Source organism: Eriocheir sinensis, unplaced genomic scaffold (genome assembly GCF_024679095.1).
Source record: "Eriocheir sinensis breed Jianghai 21 unplaced genomic scaffold, ASM2467909v1 Scaffold507, whole genome shotgun sequence".
In the NCBI taxonomy this organism is placed as follows: domain Eukaryota; kingdom Metazoa; phylum Arthropoda; class Malacostraca; order Decapoda; family Varunidae; genus Eriocheir; species Eriocheir sinensis.
The window spans coordinates 270,667-288,189 of NW_026111840.1; the positions used below are offsets into that span (position 1 = coordinate 270,667).

The 17,523-nt window shown below is 43.8% G+C and overlaps 1 long non-coding RNA gene across 2 annotated transcripts; it reads right to left on the reverse strand.

The window, feature by feature from the left end:
* Positions 1-11,854: 11,854 nt before the first annotated feature.
* On the reverse strand, positions 11,855-12,526 carry LOC126992838 (uncharacterized). Of its 2 annotated transcripts, none has more exons than XR_007747116.1 (3): positions 12,505-12,526; positions 12,316-12,396; positions 11,855-12,236 (listed from the first exon to the last, which is right to left on the reverse strand). It is a non-coding gene; the product is annotated as an uncharacterized LOC126992838 (long non-coding RNA). The 2 variants fall into 2 exon arrangements; XR_007747115.1 differs by having other exon boundaries at positions 11,855-12,263.
* Between the last annotated feature and the right edge of the window lie 4,997 nt (positions 12,527-17,523).

A 17,523-nucleotide genomic window follows, 5' to 3' on the forward strand; every position in this document is an offset into this window, starting at 1 on the left:
TTTGTCTTTTTGGTCTTTTCATTTTATTGTTCTTGCCTTTCATCTTCCTCCTTCCTGTCATTTCACTTTTGTATATTATTTTTTTTACTTCTACTTCCTCGTTTTGCTTTCCTGCGTTTTTACATTCTCATAATATTAATCTTCCCAATTTCTACACATTTAAATACTCTCTTTTGTTTCTCTTCTTTCCCATTCGTGTTTTATTTTTCCTCCTTTTATTGTTTTCTTCCAACTTTTCTATTTCTTTTCATATCCTCTTACTTTTTCATATATTCTAAGTCTTATTTCGCCTCTTATCCCTTCTCCCTACTCTGCCTTGCTTTAATTCTTCCATCGCCTTCCTCGTAACTTCCTTTTTGTATCCTCTACGTTCTTTGAGTTATAATTCCTTGACATTTTTTTTCCTTTTCCTTCTTCCGTTTTCTTGTTCATCTTTTGTTTCCTTTTTGCAAGTCTTGTTTTACTTCATCTAATATTTTTTCCTTTCTTTTTTTTCTTCGTCCTTCTTCTTTTGCTTCTTTTCTTCCTGTTACTCCTTCAAAACTCTCACTTACTCATACTTATTATTTCCATATTACTCCTTCTCCTCCTTTTTCCTGCCCACAAACTTTTCCTTCAATTTTGCATTCCGCTTTCATCATTTTCCTCCTATTCTCTTCCTTTTCTTCTGCAGTGGTGATGCCGGGAAGGGTGGAGGGGCAGATATGGTAGTCCTGGTGGTTGAAGTGCCTGCCATGATGGTGTTAATGGTCGTTATTCAAGTGGTGGGTGATTAGTAGTGGTGGTAGCGGCAGTGTTCCTGATAGTGTTATTAGTTGGAATGCTTATTTTGAGTTTAGGTCTACGGGTTTGTTATACCATGTTTCAGTTACTATTCTTCCAGTGTGTGTGTGTGTGTGTGTGTGTGTGTGTGTGTGTGTGTGTGTGTGTGTGTGTGTGTGTGTGTGTGTGTGTGTGTGTGTGTGTGTGTGTGTGTGTGTGTGTGTGTGTGTGTGTGTGTGTAAAATTAACCGTGGCCTAATCGCGTCTTCCTTTTAGTGTCACATTTTTGCACAGCTCTCCTCCGCCCCGCCCTTCTCGTGGCCTGACAGCCAATCACACAGCAGAGCCGCGTGTGGGATGCCAGGTTCCACTTCTCGTAAAATTCGTCAATTTTATCTGTGTTTTACATGCATAAAAAGGTCGAAGATACATAAGTGTGTACTATGTGGACGTATTTTTTTTATTATTTTTTCATTTGATTTTGTTCGACTTTGATTAAATCCAGTCAGTGAAGAATTAGAACGGCCAGACTGGTGTGTTGACATCGTCACTTGATGAGAGAGAGAGAGAGAGAGAGAGAGAGAGAGAGAGAGAGAGAGAGAGAGAGAGAGAGAGAGAGAGAGAGAGAGAGAGAGAGAGAGAGAGAGAGAGAGAGAGAGAGAGAGAGAGAGAGAGAGAGATTTACATAGATTTACATAGAAAATCAGACCACACAGACCCCATGGTCCAGACTTGGTGGTCTGTCCTTAAACCTAAGTGATTTTACATTAATCAGATGGCTCCAAAACGTTGCATTTCTACTCTAGTTGACATTAAGTTGAAGGAAGTGACGGTCGAGCTTATTTTTGAAGGAGTCAATCGTGTTACACTGGACCACTGACGGTGGAAGCTTATTCCATTCTCGCACTACAACGTTGGTGAAGAAAAATTTGGTGCAGTCTGAATTTACTTGTCTACATCTGAGTTTTACGCCATTGTTACTCGTGCGTAAAGTGTCATCGATCATAAACAATGTTGATCTGTCTACATTCGTGAAACCATTAAGTATTTTAAAACATTCGATCAGTTTTCCTCGGAGGCGACGTTTCTCAAGAGAGAACATGTTAAGGGTAGAAAGCCTTTCTTCGTAGGATTTGTTGCGCAAGGAAGGGATCATTTTCGTTGCCCGACGCTGAACACCTTCTAATTTAGCAATATCCTTTGCATGGTGGGGAGACCAAAACTGTACCGCATATTCCAAGTGGGGTCTGACTAAACTGTTGTAGAGCGGAGTATTACATCTTTATTCTTGAATACAAAGTTTCTTTTAATGAAGCCCAACATTCTGTTCGCTTTATTTGCTGCATCGATGCATTGCTGTGAGAATTTGAGGTTTGACGCGATTTTGACCCCCAAGTCTTTGACGCATTGAACGCTTTTGAGTTTAACGCCGCGCATTTCGTATTCGAACTTCTTATTCCTCGTTCCAACTTGAAGGACCTGGCACTTGTCTACGTTAAAGGGCATCTCCCATCTATCCGACCAAGCTGAAATTTTGTGCAAATCCTCTTGGAGGCTTTGCCTGTCTTCGTCAGTGAGAACCGAGTTGCCAATCTTTGTGTCGTCTGCAAATTTACTAATGCGGTTATTGAGTCCAACATCCACGTCGTTGATGTAAATAATGAAGAGCACTGGGCCAAGGACCGAGCCCTGAGGGACGCCACTAGTGACAGGCGCCCACTCTGAGTTAAATCCGTCAATCACTACTCTTTGTTGTCTGTTGCTCAACCAATTCGCGATCCATTGGTTTACTTGACCGTCAATACCTATTTGCTTTAATTTGTAAAGTAATTTATGATGCGGGACTTTATCAAACGCTTTCTGGAAATCAAGATAGACTACGTCCAGTGATTTGGTTACGTCATAAACAGAGAAGAGGTCGTTATAAAAGGTTAATAGGTTTGATAGGCAGGATCTTTTGTTTCGGAAGCCATGTTGTGAGTCCCCAATCAATGAGTGGCTTTCAAGGTAATTCACAATTTTGTCTAATTATGCCCTCAAGTAGCTTACCTACAACCGAAGTTAGACTAATGGGCCTGTAATTACCTGGTACTTTTTTGTCTCCTTTCTTGAAAATCGGTGTCACGTTAGCCTTTTTCCAATCTGAAGGTACGATGCCTTGTCGCAAGGACATATTGAATACGGTTGTGAGGAGGAGAGTATTTCGCTCTTTGTTTCTTTCAGCAGAGTTGGATATACTTTGTCAGGTCCAGGACTTTATTTGTTTAAGTGAATGGAGAGCTTTAAGGACTTCATCGGTTGTTATTTCAAAATTAGGCAATGCATGCTCGAGATTTACAATAGTACTGGTGTTGGTGGTAGAGAGGAAGACTGTTAGTATTAAACACCGAGGAAAAGTAATTGTTTAAGAGGTTTGCAATGTGTTGGCTGTCAGTCACTAGTGCACCGTCGCTGCTTGTTAAAGGTCCAATACCACTTTTGATCGCCTTTCTGTTGTTTATGTAACTAAAGAAAGATTTCGGATTATTTTACAGTTGGCTGCAATATTTTCTTCGTATCTACGCTTTGCCTGACCTACTAGTCTTTTTACTCGTCGCCTGGCATCATTATAAAGTCTAATGTTTTCGGGCGTGCTTTGTTCTTTCTTTAACCTGTAAAACAATTTTCTCTCATTGACTGATTGTTTAATTTCGCTATTAAACCACGGTGGGCTTTATTAGTGTTAATTCGCTTCTCGCACAAGGGGACGAATGTGTTCTGCTGAGTGAGTAAGTGATTTTAAGGCTTAGCCAGGCTTCCTCTACGTTGCCGTCATCTGATAGTTGTATTTCTGTTAGTTTTGTCGGATTTCTACGAAGTTAGCTCTTTTGAAATTGGGCACCTTTACTTTATTTTCAGTCACTGATGATTGAGCTTTAATGTCGACGCGCACTAATTTATGATCGCAAGAACCGAGGTGTTCTCCTACCGTGACACTACTGATTAGGTTATCTTGGGTCGTTATAACAAGGTCGAGTATATTATTTTGTCGAGTTGGCTCAGAAACCATTTGGCTTAGATAATTTTCTTCTAGAAATTCGATCATTCTATGTGACTCGCCTTCGGTACCTGACAGTGTCGCCCAGTCGATATGGGGGAGGTTAAAGTCTCCTAATATCAGTGAGTCGCTGTTATTAAGTGACTGCCTTAAGACGCTGTACATTTCAAGGTCGTCATCGAGTGATTGCCCGGGAGGTCTGTAGGTGACAGATATATTTAAGTTGACTTTTGCAATGTTTACTCGCACGCACAAATGTTCAACGTTACTGTTTCCAGTGTTTTGTCAGTGGGTTGCAAATAGCTTTTGACATAAGGGCGACGCCACCGCCTCTACGGTTTACACGATCTTTGTTGAAGAGTCTGTAGCCATCAATGTTGTATTCGGAACTTAAATCAATATTTGTGGTGTCGATAAATGTTTCGGTTATAGCAATTATGTCAAAATTTTCTGTTAAAGCAAGACATCTCAGTTCATCAAATTTGTTTCTTAGACTACGCGCATTGAAACTAAGGATTTTTAAGTTATCTAGAGGCTTAGTAATAGAGGTGGTGGTACTTGCGGGATCACGGTTACGGGTTTGTTGTGATGCTCGGCGTCTATTTACACGGGTGGGGTGGAAGGACGTGGCCGTGACTCGTTTTTTGTTCGGATGACACGCACTGCTTCGTTGAGGAGCCTTCGAGTCTGGCTGCCCTGATGGGAGAAAGGTGCAATCCGTCCCTGTGAAAGAGCTCATTTTGTCCATAGAAATTGTCCCATGCGTTTAGGAACTCCACGTCAAGCTCCCTACAAAGAGTCTGTAAGCGGTTGTTTAGGCTGAAGGCCTTACTGAAAAAGTCGCTCTCCGCCCAAGTCCGTGGTAGAACTCCTGAAATCAAAATGTTAGGGGATTTAGTCTTATACTGCTGGATGAGCCTACGGTACTTCTCCAGGAGTTCCTCAGACCGGGTCGTGGTGACGTCGTTCGTACCTGTGTGAATAACAAACAGTGAATCATTAGTAGCCTGGGGGGAGATCTCCTCAAGAGCAGCAGTTATGTCGTCGATCCCAGCACCAGGATAGCAATAGTTCCGTCTTCGACGAGGAACTCTGCCGCAGAACTCAACGACCTGCTGGCGAATCATGGAGTCACCCACCAGGAAGAGAGAGAGAGAGAGAGAGAGAGAGAGAGAGAGAGAGAGAGAGAGAGAGAGAGAGAGAGAGAGAGAGAGAGAGAGAGAGAGAGAGAGAGAGAGAGAGAGAGAGAGAGAGAGAGAGAGAGAGAGAGAGAGAGAGAGAGAGAGAGAGAGAGAGTTTTGTGGGAGCTATTTTCAGGTAAATGGAAACAATTTTGTTAGCAAAATTTCAATATTTTGATTTATTGATGAAGGAGTTATTGGCAAGTCGGAGAACAGATTTGGCACGATTCTTGGCATAAATGTGAAGACCATTTTTAGCAAAAGTTCTAAGGCTCCGGCACCTTCTGTGAGCTGCCTCAATCGTTGATAGCACGCGAACAAGCGTGACTGAACCAGGGAGTTTTGCCATGATAAATGAATAACGCGGAATGTGTGGCTCCATCCCGATCTCACCTCCGTCACGCTCTGGGCACGCGTCTCAGACCTGGAAGCTATAATCATTCCGCAGAGAACGAGAGACAAAATAAAACTCAGCTCATCACACTGAGCTGAAGCATACTGGCAAGAGCATTCTAATACCTTTCTTTTAAATATAGTTTTAAAACAGGTGGTCGTTCAGACAACTCCTTACATAACGTTTCTTGTTCTGAGGTGCAACACGACCCCGCTATCCCTGCCTAAGGTTTTTGTAATAAAATATTTTCGATTTTTTCATTTGAAATATAAGATAAGAAATGTAAGCACACACATGCGTCCAAACACTCCCCACAGATGCGACACTCTTGAACAATTTGTTCCGTAGAAGTGGCACCGTTCCATGGGATGCGTTCCTCTGCATGGTGATTTTAGTCAGCTGGCGAGCCGTTCCTCTCAGTGTGATTGTAGTGCTTCTTGGCACTCCTCAGTCTCTGTTATCACCAGTCAGCGACAGTTACTGTTCAGCGGGTGTTGAGAAATGCACCCGGAATGTACGTCACCTGTACGTCGCTGAACATTTGAGTTTGATCACGACGCTGTGTACTCGCCCGGTGCTCACAGAAACTCGCCACCACTCGGCTTTGCGCCTCTCTTGGCACGACTTCTGCTGCGGGAGTTGGTGCCCCGATGTGTCTGTCCCTCGTAGAAATGCTTTGTTTCGTATCTTGGCGGGACGTGGCTGCTGGCGTTGTGCTGGCGGTGCTGTGAGTGGCGGCTGTTGGTGTAGTTGTGTGCAGCATACCAGCCACTGTTTTGCTGGAAGGAGTCGTTGCTCTGCTGTGCCGGCCTCGCGAGGTGCCGAGGTGCGCCACGCAGCGAGTTAGAGGCGGATCTAACGGGCTGCTGGTGAGGCCTCGAGGTAAAGTTGGGAGGCTGAGTGACTTGGAGCGGCGCGGCGTATCTGAAGGTGTCGTGGCCACGGTACACCTCACGTTCCTTAACGGGGGCGCGGAGGTTACCAAGGTTGAAGCGCACATGTCCTGGACAGGTGGACCGTGGCATCTTTTCTTTCTTCAGGATACCTTTAGGAGACTTCCCTTCAGTAGTGGTATTCATTTGTGCACAGCGAGCTGCTCCAACTGTTTGCTGGTGTCGTGTGTTGTGTTTCTTTACCGCGTCCCTTGCTGACCCTTTCTGCGGCTTCACTGTTCTCTCCTTTCGCCTTTCCAGCTCAGGACGAATGCTGGAGAGAGGGAAGCCATACCTGAAGTAGTCGTAGCCACAGTACAGTTCACGATCCTTGACGAAAGTGTTCAGGTTCTGGAAGTTAAAGCGCACACATTTATGAGCGGTGCTGGCCGTCTTTCCTTTCTTGAGGATCCCTGTGAGATGTTGTGGCTCATTGATTTTGTTGGCTGAATCTGTTGCTTCCTCTGTTACTGTTTTCTGAGCCTCTGGCAGTTTGTTTACTGCTTCCTTTGGTGGCTCTTCCTGTGGCTCCACTGCTCTCTCCTTTAGGCTTTCCAGCTCAGGACGAATGCTGGAGAGAGGGAAGCCATACTGGAAGTAGTCGTAGGCACAGTACAGCTCACGATCCTTGACGAAAGTGTTCAGGTTCTGGAAATTAAAGCGCACACATTTATGAGCGGTGCTGGCCGTCTTTCCTTTCTTGAGGATCCCTGTGAGGTGTTGTGGCTCATTGATTTTGTTGGCTGAATCTGTTGCTTCCTCTGTAACTGTTTTCTTAGCCTCTGGCAGTTTGTTTACTGCTTCCTTTGCTGGCTCTTCCTGTGGCTCCACTGCTCTCTCCTTTAAGCTTTTCAGCTCAGGACGAATGCTGGAGAGAGGGAAGCCATACTTGCAGTAGTCGTAGGCACAGTACAGCTCACGAATTTTGACGAAAGTGTTCAGGTTTTGGAAGTTGAACCTGATCATTTTCTTGACCGGTGTTTGAGATGCGTCCCGCTGTTTGAAGCTGCTGATAAGGGGCATCTTTTCCGGTGGGCCGGTAACGGCCTTGCTCCTGCTGGAAGGAGCGTCCCCAGCCGTGCCTCGGTGCTTTAAGGGGAGCTCACCGTATACCTCCTTTATTTTCTCTCTCTTGACCATGTGCAGAGTAATTACGAGAGTTTGAACCCTCTTGCCATGGCTCTCCAATTGCGTGCAGTCTTTTTGTGCGACTGTTGTATCATCCACTGGCTTCTGGACCTTCTCTCTCTTCACCAAGTGGATTGTGATGATGAGAGTCTGACGCCTCCTGCCAGTGGCCTCCTTTTCGCCCTTCCCCACCACCCCATCAGCATCCAGCAAGGTGTCGGAGGGGATCTCCTCCTCCACCACTGCGAGAGGCTGAGCAGCCTTCTTCAGGCAGACCAGGGCCTGTTGCCCTGCATCGGCCTGGGCACCCGCGTTTTCGGTTTCCTCGACGATGTCGTCAGGTTCCTCGGAGGGGCTGCGGCGCTTCCGCCTGGCGAAGAGCCAGCCGAAGCACCCGCAGCACCAAGACTTCCTCACTTCTTTTTGCCGAGTCATTTTAATGTAAATGAACAATCTTTAGCAGGAACGTGCAGGTCATCAACGTTGTCCTCTTCTGGGATGGCTTCTCCTCGTCGTGTGCCGCCTTGTCTACACCGACCACTGGCGGGGACGCTCAAAGAAAAGGCTGAGAGTGTAACGCTGGGGCGATGGGACGTAATGCAGGTGACGAAATGTTGCTGGAAGTAGTGCGCCCATCCCACACCCACGCCCTCATGCTCCTCCTGACACCCACACCAACCCACACAACCCACTCCCTCATCCCTGGCCGAATGATTGCTACCAGTATTACGCCCATTCCAACCCCGCACTAACGCCCTCATGCCACCAACACCAACCCACACAACCCACTCCCTCATCCCTGGCCGAATGTTTGCAACAAGTATTACGCCCATGCCAACCCCGCACCCACGCCCTCATGCTCCTAGCTCCTTCTACTCACACCAACCCTCATAATTCATCCCCTCACCTTCACCTAAACCTGTCGGCGCCGCAACACACATCTCGTCACACCGAGAAGCCGCCGTGAGCTGGGACTGGCCGCATCGTGCCCACCTTACCCAATGAACCACTCGGCCGAAAATTCTTGCCACAAGCCCAGCAAGAACTTCGTATTATTAATCTTACAAGAATAAAAACATGTCACACAAATATATTTCCCTTATATTGATTATTGGCAATGAAGGGAGGCGTACAAAATATTTACAGTTACAAATATTTAGCTGCTGCAACAATACGATTTCTCGGGTAGTTTTTTTCTTCTGAATTTTCGAAGATGACGCGTTCAGCGTCTCTTGTTAGCATTGAACTACAAATACACACACACACACACACACACACACACACACACACACACAAACCCTTAACACAACCGCTATCTCCCACACGCTCTCTCTCTCTCTCTCTCTCTCTCTCTCTCTCTCTCTCTCTGAGCTGTTTACATCTGCACCTCAATATCAAGATGTTTTCATCTGCTCTTCAATATCAAGGTGCTTTCATATGCTCATCAATATCGATGTGATATCAAATGCTCATCATTATCGAGGTGCTTTCATCTGCTCCTCAATATCAAGGTGCTTTCATCTGCTCCTCAATATCAAGGTGTTTTCATCTGCTCCTCAATATCAAGGTGATTTATTCTGCTCCTCAATATCAAGGTGCTTTATTCTGCTCCCCAATATCGATGTGCTTTCATCTGCTCCTCAATATCGATGTGCTTTCATCTGCTCCTCAATACCGAGGTTCTTTTATCTGCTCCTCAATATAGAGGTGCTTTCATCTGCTCCTCAATATCCTTGTGCTTTCATCTGGTCATCAATATCAAGGAGCTTTCATCTGCTCATCAATATCGAGTACTTTCATCTGCTCCTCAATATCAAGGTGCTTTCATCTGCTCATCAATATCGAGGTGCTATCATCTGCTCTTCAATATCGGGGTGCTATCATTTGCTCCTCAATATCGATGTGTTTTGATTTGCTCCTCAATATGAAGCTGCTTTCATCTGGTCGTCAATTTCGAGGTGCTATCATCTGCTCCTCAATATCGATGTGCTATCATCTGCTCCTCAATATCGATGTGCTTTCATCTGTTCCTCAATATCGAGGTGCTTTCATCTGCTCCTCAATATCAAGCTGCTTTCATCTGCTCATCAATATGGAGGTGGTATCATGTGCTCTTCAATATCGAGGTGCTATCATGTGCTCCTTAATATCAAACTGCTTTCATATGTTCCTCAATATCGAGGTGCTTTCATCTGCTCCTCAATATCGAGGTGCTTTCATCTGCTCCTCAATATCGAGGTGCTTTCATCTGCTCCTCAATATCGAGGTGCTTTCATCTGCTCCTCAATATCGAGGTGCTTTCATCTGCTCCTCAATATCGATGTGCTTTAATCTGCTCCTCAATATCGAGGTGCTTTCATCTGCTCCTCAATATCGAGGTGCTTTAATCTGCTCCTCAATATCGATGTGCTTTCATCTGCTCCTCAATATCGAGGTGCTTTCATCTGCTCCTCAATATCGATGTGCTTTAATCTGCTCCTCAATATCGATGTGCTTTCATCTGCTCCTCAATATCGAGGTGCTTTAATCTGCTCCTCAATATCGATGTGCTTTAATCTGCTCCTCAATATCGAGGTGCTTTCATCTGCTCCTCAATATCGATGTGCTTTAATCTGCTCCTCAATATCGAGGTGCTTTCACCTGCTTTCCAGTATCGATATGCTTTCACCTGCTCCTTAAAATCGAGGTGCTTTCATCTGCTCATCAATTTCGAGGTGCTATCATCTGCTCCCCAATATCGATTTGCTGTCATCTGCTCATCAATATCTAGGTGATATTATCTGCTTCTCAATATCGAGGTGCTTTCATCTGCTAATCAATATGTAGCTGTTTACATCTGCTCCTCAATACCAAGGTGCTTTCATCTGCTCCTCAATATGAAGGTGCTTTCATCTGCTCATCAATATTGTTGTGCTTTCATCTGCTCATCAATATCGAGATGCTTTCATCTGCTCCTCAATATCAAGGTGCTTTTATCTGCTCCTCAATATCAAGGTGCTTTCATCTGCTCCTCAATATCAAGGTGCTTTTATCTGCTCCTCAATATCAATGTACTTTCATCTCCTCCTCAATATCAATGTGCTTTCATCTGCTCCTCAATATCAAGGTGCTTATATCTGCTCCTCAATATCAATGTGCTTTTATCTGCTCCTCAATATCAAGGTGCTTTCATCTGCTCCTCAATATCAAGGTGCTTTTATCTGCTCCTCAATATCAAGGTGCTTTTATCTGCTCCTCAATATCAAGGTGCTTTTATCTGCTCCTCAATATCAAGGTGCTTTTATCTGCTCCTCAATATCAAGGTGCTTTTATCTGCTCCTCAATATCAAGGTGCTTTCATCTGCTCCTCAATATCAAGGTGCTTTCATCTGCTCCTCAATAAAAAAGGTGCTTTCATCTGCTCCTCAATATCAAGGTGCTTTCATCTGCTCCTCAATAAAAAAGGTGCTTTCATCTCCTCCTCAATATCGAGTTGCTTTCATCTGCTCCTCAATATCGAGGTGCTTTCATCTGCTCCTCAATATCGAGTTGCTTTCATCTGCTCCTCAATATCGAGGTGCTTTCATCTGCTCCTCAATATCGAGTTGCTTTCATCTGCTCCTCAATATCAAGGTGCTTTCATCTCCTCCTCAATATCGAGTTGCTTTCATCTGCTCCTCAATATCGAGGTGCTTTCATCTCCTCCTCAATATCGAGTTGCTTTCATCTGCTCCTCAATATCGAGGTGCTTTCATCTCCTCCTCAATATCGAGTTGCTTTCATCTGCTCCTCAATATCGAGGTTCTATCATGTGCTCGTCAATATCGATGTGCTTTCATCTGTTCCTCAATATGGAGGTGCTTTCATCTGCTCCTCAATATCGAGGTGGTATCATGTGCTCCTCAATATCGAGAGGCTTTCATCTGTTCCTCAATATGGAGGTGCTTTCATCTGCTCCTCAATATCGAGGTGGTATCATGTGCTCCTCAATATCGAGAGGCTTTCATCTGTTCCTCAATATCGAGTTGCTTTCATCTGCTCCTCAATATCGAGGTGGTATCATGTGCTCCTCAATATCAAGGTGCTTTCATCTCCTCCTCAATATCGAGTTGCTTTCATCTGCTCCTCAATATCGAGGTGCTTTCATCTGCTCCTCAATATCGAGGTGCTTTCATCTGTTCCTCAATATGGAGGTGCTTTCATCTGCTCCTCAATATCGAGGTGCTTGCATCTGCTCCTCAATATCGATGTGCTTTCATCTGCTCCTCAATATCGATATTCTCGATGATTTAATTTCCTTTCTCTATCCTCTATCTTGACTGTGTGGGTTAGCCTCCTTCTCCCCAGAGGAGATTCACCCGTCACCCACCCTGCGGCCCCAGGGGCCGAAAGGTGGATGACTTTTCTGTTTTCCTTTTCTTGATGTTTCTATCATCCTTTCTGGTGTTCCTGGGTCTGAACGAGCCGCTTTCCTCCCAGAAGAGACTCGCCCATAATTTTGTGATGTTGGTTTGGGCCGAAAGGTGGATGATTCTTTTCATTTCCATTTTCATTTTTCTAGTGTTACTTCTCTGCATTTTCCTTCCGGTGTTACTTCACATTTCTTCTTCTTGTGTTATTTATCTTCAAATTCCTTCTTCTTGTGTTACTCTTTTCAATACCTTCTTCTGTGTAACTCTTTTCAATACCTTCTTCTGTGTAACTCTTTTCAATACCTTCTTCTGTGTAACTCTTTTCAATACCTTCTTCTGTGTAACTCTTTTCAATACCTTCTTCTGTGTAACTCTTTTCAATACCTTCTTCTGTGTAACTCTTTTCAATACCTTCTTCTGTGTAACTCTTTTCAATACCTTCTTCTGTGTAACTCTTTTCAATACCTTCTTCTGTGTAACTTTTCAATACCTTCTTCTGTGTAACTCTTTTCAATACCTTCTTCTGTGTAACTCTTTTCAATACCTTCTTCTGTGTAACTCTTTTCAATACCTTCTTCTGTGTTACTCTTTTCAATACCTTCTTCTGTGTTACTCTTTTCAATACCTTCTTCTGTGTTACTCTTTTCAATACCTTCTTCTGTGTTACTCTTTTCAATACCTTCTTCTGTGTAACTCTTTTCAACTTCCTTATTCTTGTGTAACTCTTTTCAAACTCCCTCTTCTTGTGTTACTCTTTTCAAATTCCTTTTTCTTGTGTTACTCTTTTCAACTTCCTTCTTCTTGTGTTACTTATATATTATTCTCCCCAACAACCTAGATTGCAAGTAGCGTAAGTTAACAATAGAGTAAAGCAACAGTTAATGTCCGCATGACAGGTGGAGTGAGGTGTGGGTGCAGTAAGGTGACAGGTTACTTGTGCCGTGCCTAGTACCGCCGGTAAAACGAGGATCAAGCCTCCACCTGTGCCCCTGAAACTACACCTCACCCATCGTGAGTATTAGGGGGGATCCTGAGGCTGCCCTGTGCAGGCCACTCGTCCTCTTCCATTCTCCTTGTGTTTCTGTGTTCTTATGTTCTTATGTAATGAAGTCATTTTCCCCCACAGCTTAGGTTACCAGTAGTGTAAGTTAAGGGTAGTAATTTCCTCTTATTTCTCTCTTTACTGTAAAATTTCCATGTCCCATTCCTCCTTAAAGGTACATGGTTTTCTCTTCTAACTATTTCCTGCCGGCACGTTGCCGGAGGGAGAGGTGGGTGGGGAGGAGCCTTCATCTATTCTGCCCTGTCCTATCACACGTAGATTACTAGTAGTAGCGGTAGTAAACAGACACCCTCGCCATAGACCGATAGGTCTTCTGGTCTGTTCCTCCTATGTATTCCTATGTATTAGTGGCTGCCGTGATGTATGTCTCTTGCTATCTTCATCCTAGCTTTCAATCCAAGCTGGATGCTGCATCTATGTATGCCAAGATGTCACTTCCTCTCGTGCCATGACCTTGATCCTACAGAATTTTCCACCATTTGTCTAAGACTTCTGTCATACTCCATATGAGGACAGAAAAGACCCTTGTATGTGGACAGCATGTGTGAGGGGGAATAGAACTGGTGAAAACGATACAAATGCATAACCTCGAAGACACTGATTTAGCAAGAGAGGAAATAAGTTTTCAGTTAATGTTTTGAGTTAAGGATAGACAGAGAATATTTAGTGTAGAGGAAGGGGACTGCTGAGTGTGGTCGAAGACTAGGGAATAGACGATGGAATTTGTTGAGTTGATAGGCGGAGAAATTGACTTTTTCCTCAAAGAGGGAGATAAAATAGTCGTACAGAATACAGGTGCTGATAGGCTTAGGGGAAGACAGTGGCAGGATTACCACAGCATAGATAGATCAGCTTGAAAGGAAACACGAGATAAAAACAGAGGGATAGAATTCCGAACATCTGTTCCCTATTCTATGACAACACTCGGCTGTCCACTTAAACAATAAACTTATTTGGTCTATCCTCAACTCATAATTTCATCTCACCTCTTCCTAAATCAGCTTCTTTGAAGTTGTGTGTTCTGTATTAGTCTTTCAGTTTTTTACCCCTCACAAATGATATCCAGGGGCCTTGTCTGTCCTCGTATGGAGAGCGCATTTCATATAGGAGGGGCTTCACTCACATAGCTGTTTTGGACTCGATGGAGTCAAACTTAAACTCTCTTCTTCTATAGCAAACTCTGCTGCAATGTTGCCCCTCTGTCTTCTACAGACATTTTCATGATGATTGCCCTTCTAAGCTTGCTAACTGCATGCCTCCACCTCTACTGTGGCCCCTCTCTTCACATAACGTTCTACTCGTCTCTATACTATCCAAATTCCTTATGCAGGTTAACTCCAGGGCAGCCTTCCTTCATCTATTTCCTCCTGCCTATCTAGACACTTCTCCATTTGAAATCAACCACTCTCTTCTGGCCTCTCATTTTTTACTCATGTTGGAACAGAGAGGCAGTGGCTGAATGGTTAGTGTGCAGGTCCTGCGTTCACCATGTTCTGGACAATGCGGGTTCAAATCTTCTGCTACCACCTGGGATTTTTCAGTCATTGCCAAGTGGCATAAGGCTACCCACGTGCTGTCCTGAAGATCACCTATCAACCCCAACTCTAGAGGAACTGTCCAAGTGAATCAAGAATGAGCTCCGGCGGGCAGCATGAGCCAAGAATAAATGGTGCTGCTATAAACACTTGCCTGCGCCATGACGGGCTTGGGTCGACCACCAGTCCCCTGAAAAAAGCCTACCAGCGCTATAGGCCAGAGTGTAAAGAAAAGAAAAAAAACTTGGCTCGGAGTTTGTCGGCTCTTTTGGGGAACAGTGCCAGATGTTTGACTGACAACTGGATTGTCCTTACACTGTGAACTACACATCTCTATCCAGATTGGTACAGGTGCTTATTGGAGGGTTGCAACACCTGGCCACACCTGAAAGAAAGTAACACCAATATTAGAATAGCCCTCCACCCTCGACATGCTGCAATGTCATTAAAAACTTTAATTCAGGGGTCGGCAACCTTTGGCACGCGTGCCAGACTCGGCACGCAGAGTGCTTGCCTATGGCACGCCACGTGATTCGAAGAAGCAAAGAAAAAGCTAAAAAACAGAATAATGAGAGAGAGAGAGAGAGAGAGAGAGAGAGAGAGAGAGAGAGAGAGAGAGAGAGAGAGAGAGAGATAGTACATCCTTACTTTTATCACAGTTTAAGTTTTCGAACGATTTTAAATCATTCTTTCCTATGATACATTGAATTAAAACGAAAATGTTTCGTACCCGCGATGAGGAATACGTGAGTACAACGAGATGTAAACGAGTATGAGACACGTTGCCGCTGCTGACGCATCAGTCACGCAGCGGCAACGTTGCTATTTCTGCTTCAGTAACTATTTAGCCGCCGTGAGTGACACTCTTTCTAGTTACTGTCGCCATGGCTACTGCGAAAAAAGTCAAGCTTGATGTCCGATCATTTCAGTCATCATGGACAAATGACTTTGGATTTATTCAGCAGAATGATCGTGCTGTGTGTGCTCTCTGCTGCGAGAATGTCGTGTGCCGCACATCGAGTGTTAAAAGACACTTTGAAACAAGACACGAGAAGACTTTCAAGGACAGTACAGACAAGGCTGCAGCGATTAAGAAAGCAGTATCGCGCTATGAGAAACAAAGTAATGTGTTTAAGTGCTAACAAAAACAATGCAACTGAGGCCAGTTACAAACAAGCTCTGTGTATTTCCAAGCATGGAAAGCCTTTTACTGATGGAGATTTTATAAAAGCAGCTTTCCTAGAGTGCTCTGAGGTGTTATTTGATGGCATATCAAACACACACATGATCATCTCAAGGATAAAAGACAAGACTCTCAGCTAGGACCGTGGAGAGACGTATTTCTGAAATGGCTGCTAATGTAAGTGAGCAACAAACTGTTGCTTTAACAACTACACCTGTGTTCAGTGTGGCCCTGGATGAAAGCGTGGATATAAATGACATTCCCCGCTTGGCTGTTTTTGCCAGGTATAGTGACACAGAGATACACGAGGAGCTGTGCTGTCTTAAACCTATGTGTGGCACTACCAAGGGAGAGGACATACTGAAGACATTCACTGATCATTTTGAGAACAGAGGGGTTAACATAAGAAAGATTTTTGCAGTTACAACGGATGGTGCCCCTGCCATGGTAGGAAAAAACAAGGGTTTTACTAAGATGGTTGAGGATAAAACTGGACACCCCATTCTGAAATTGCACTGCATAATTCATCAAGAAAATTTATGTGCCAAGATCTCGAGCTCGGATCTCAACAAAGTGATGGCTACTGTTACCAAAGTAGTGAATTTTCTTGTTGCACACTCTTCTCTTACGCACAGGCAGTTTCAAGCTTTCCTTGAAGAGGTGGACAGTGCTTACAAAGATATACCCTTGCACAGCAGTGTTAGGTGGTTAAGCTGTGGGAAGGTATTGGAGAGGTTTGTGGAATGCTTTGATGAAATGAAGATTTTTTTTTATCAGAAAAAGGCCAGGACTATCCTGAGCTGGAGGACAGAGACTGGACTGTGAAACTTATGTTTCTCTCAGACATCACCAAACATCTAAACGACCTCAATCTTATCTTGCAAGGTGCAGGAAAAACAGTGATGGATTTGTATGATATTTGGAAGGCATTTGTTGCAAAGCTTGCAGTTTACTCATCAGATATCAAAACTGGTTCTTTCCGTTACTTCAAAAACTTGAAGAACTTGTCTGCAATTCATCCTGTCAACACTACTGATCTTCAGGTGTACATGCAAGAATTAAAGTCGGAGTCCTCAATCAGATTTCAAGATTTCCAACACACTGGCCCAGTGTTTTCGTTTTTAATCAGACCAGACACCTTTAAAGACAGTGAGTTGGACGAGTCTCTCTTTGAGTGGATGGAAACTGAGGAGTTGGAAATGCAGTTGATTGACCTTCAGGCCTCATCATTGTGGTCAACTAAATTTAAAGATCTTCGAGAAATATTGGAAACTAGTACGAATGATCATGCAGCCTCCATATTAAGTTCCTGGACCTCACTGCCTGATAAATTAAATTGCATGAAGAAGGTAGCTTTTACATTGCTATGAGCATTTGGATCTACATATCAATGTGAGCAGATATTTTCACACATGAGGCACATCCTCAACCCCCATCGCAGCAAGCTTACAACGGATCATTCTGACGGTTGTGTGAAGCTCAAGGTGTCCAGATACTCACCTGAAATTTCAACTTTGGCCAAAGGGAAGCAAGGGCAAGGATCGCATTAATATTGTGAGTATAAATTTAAAATAAAAAAAAAAATATATATTTTTAGTTACAAGGAATGCTAATTGCTACAAAAAGGTAACATTTATGTTATACATGTGCAGGAAAATACACTTTACTTTAGTTATAATGGTCACTACATACTCTATGAGTCTATGTCTATGATTATGATCTCAATTTCCATAGGACATACGCTTTGTAATGTGGGAAAAAATAACACCTGGCACGCAAGGTAGTAAAAGAAAAGGCATTAATTAGACTTGGCACTCTATGTTCAAAAGGCTGCCGACCCCTGCTTTAATTTAATTGTTACAAAGGTTTTACTAATGCATTTGTTATTCATTAATATACTGATGGGATAATTAATCT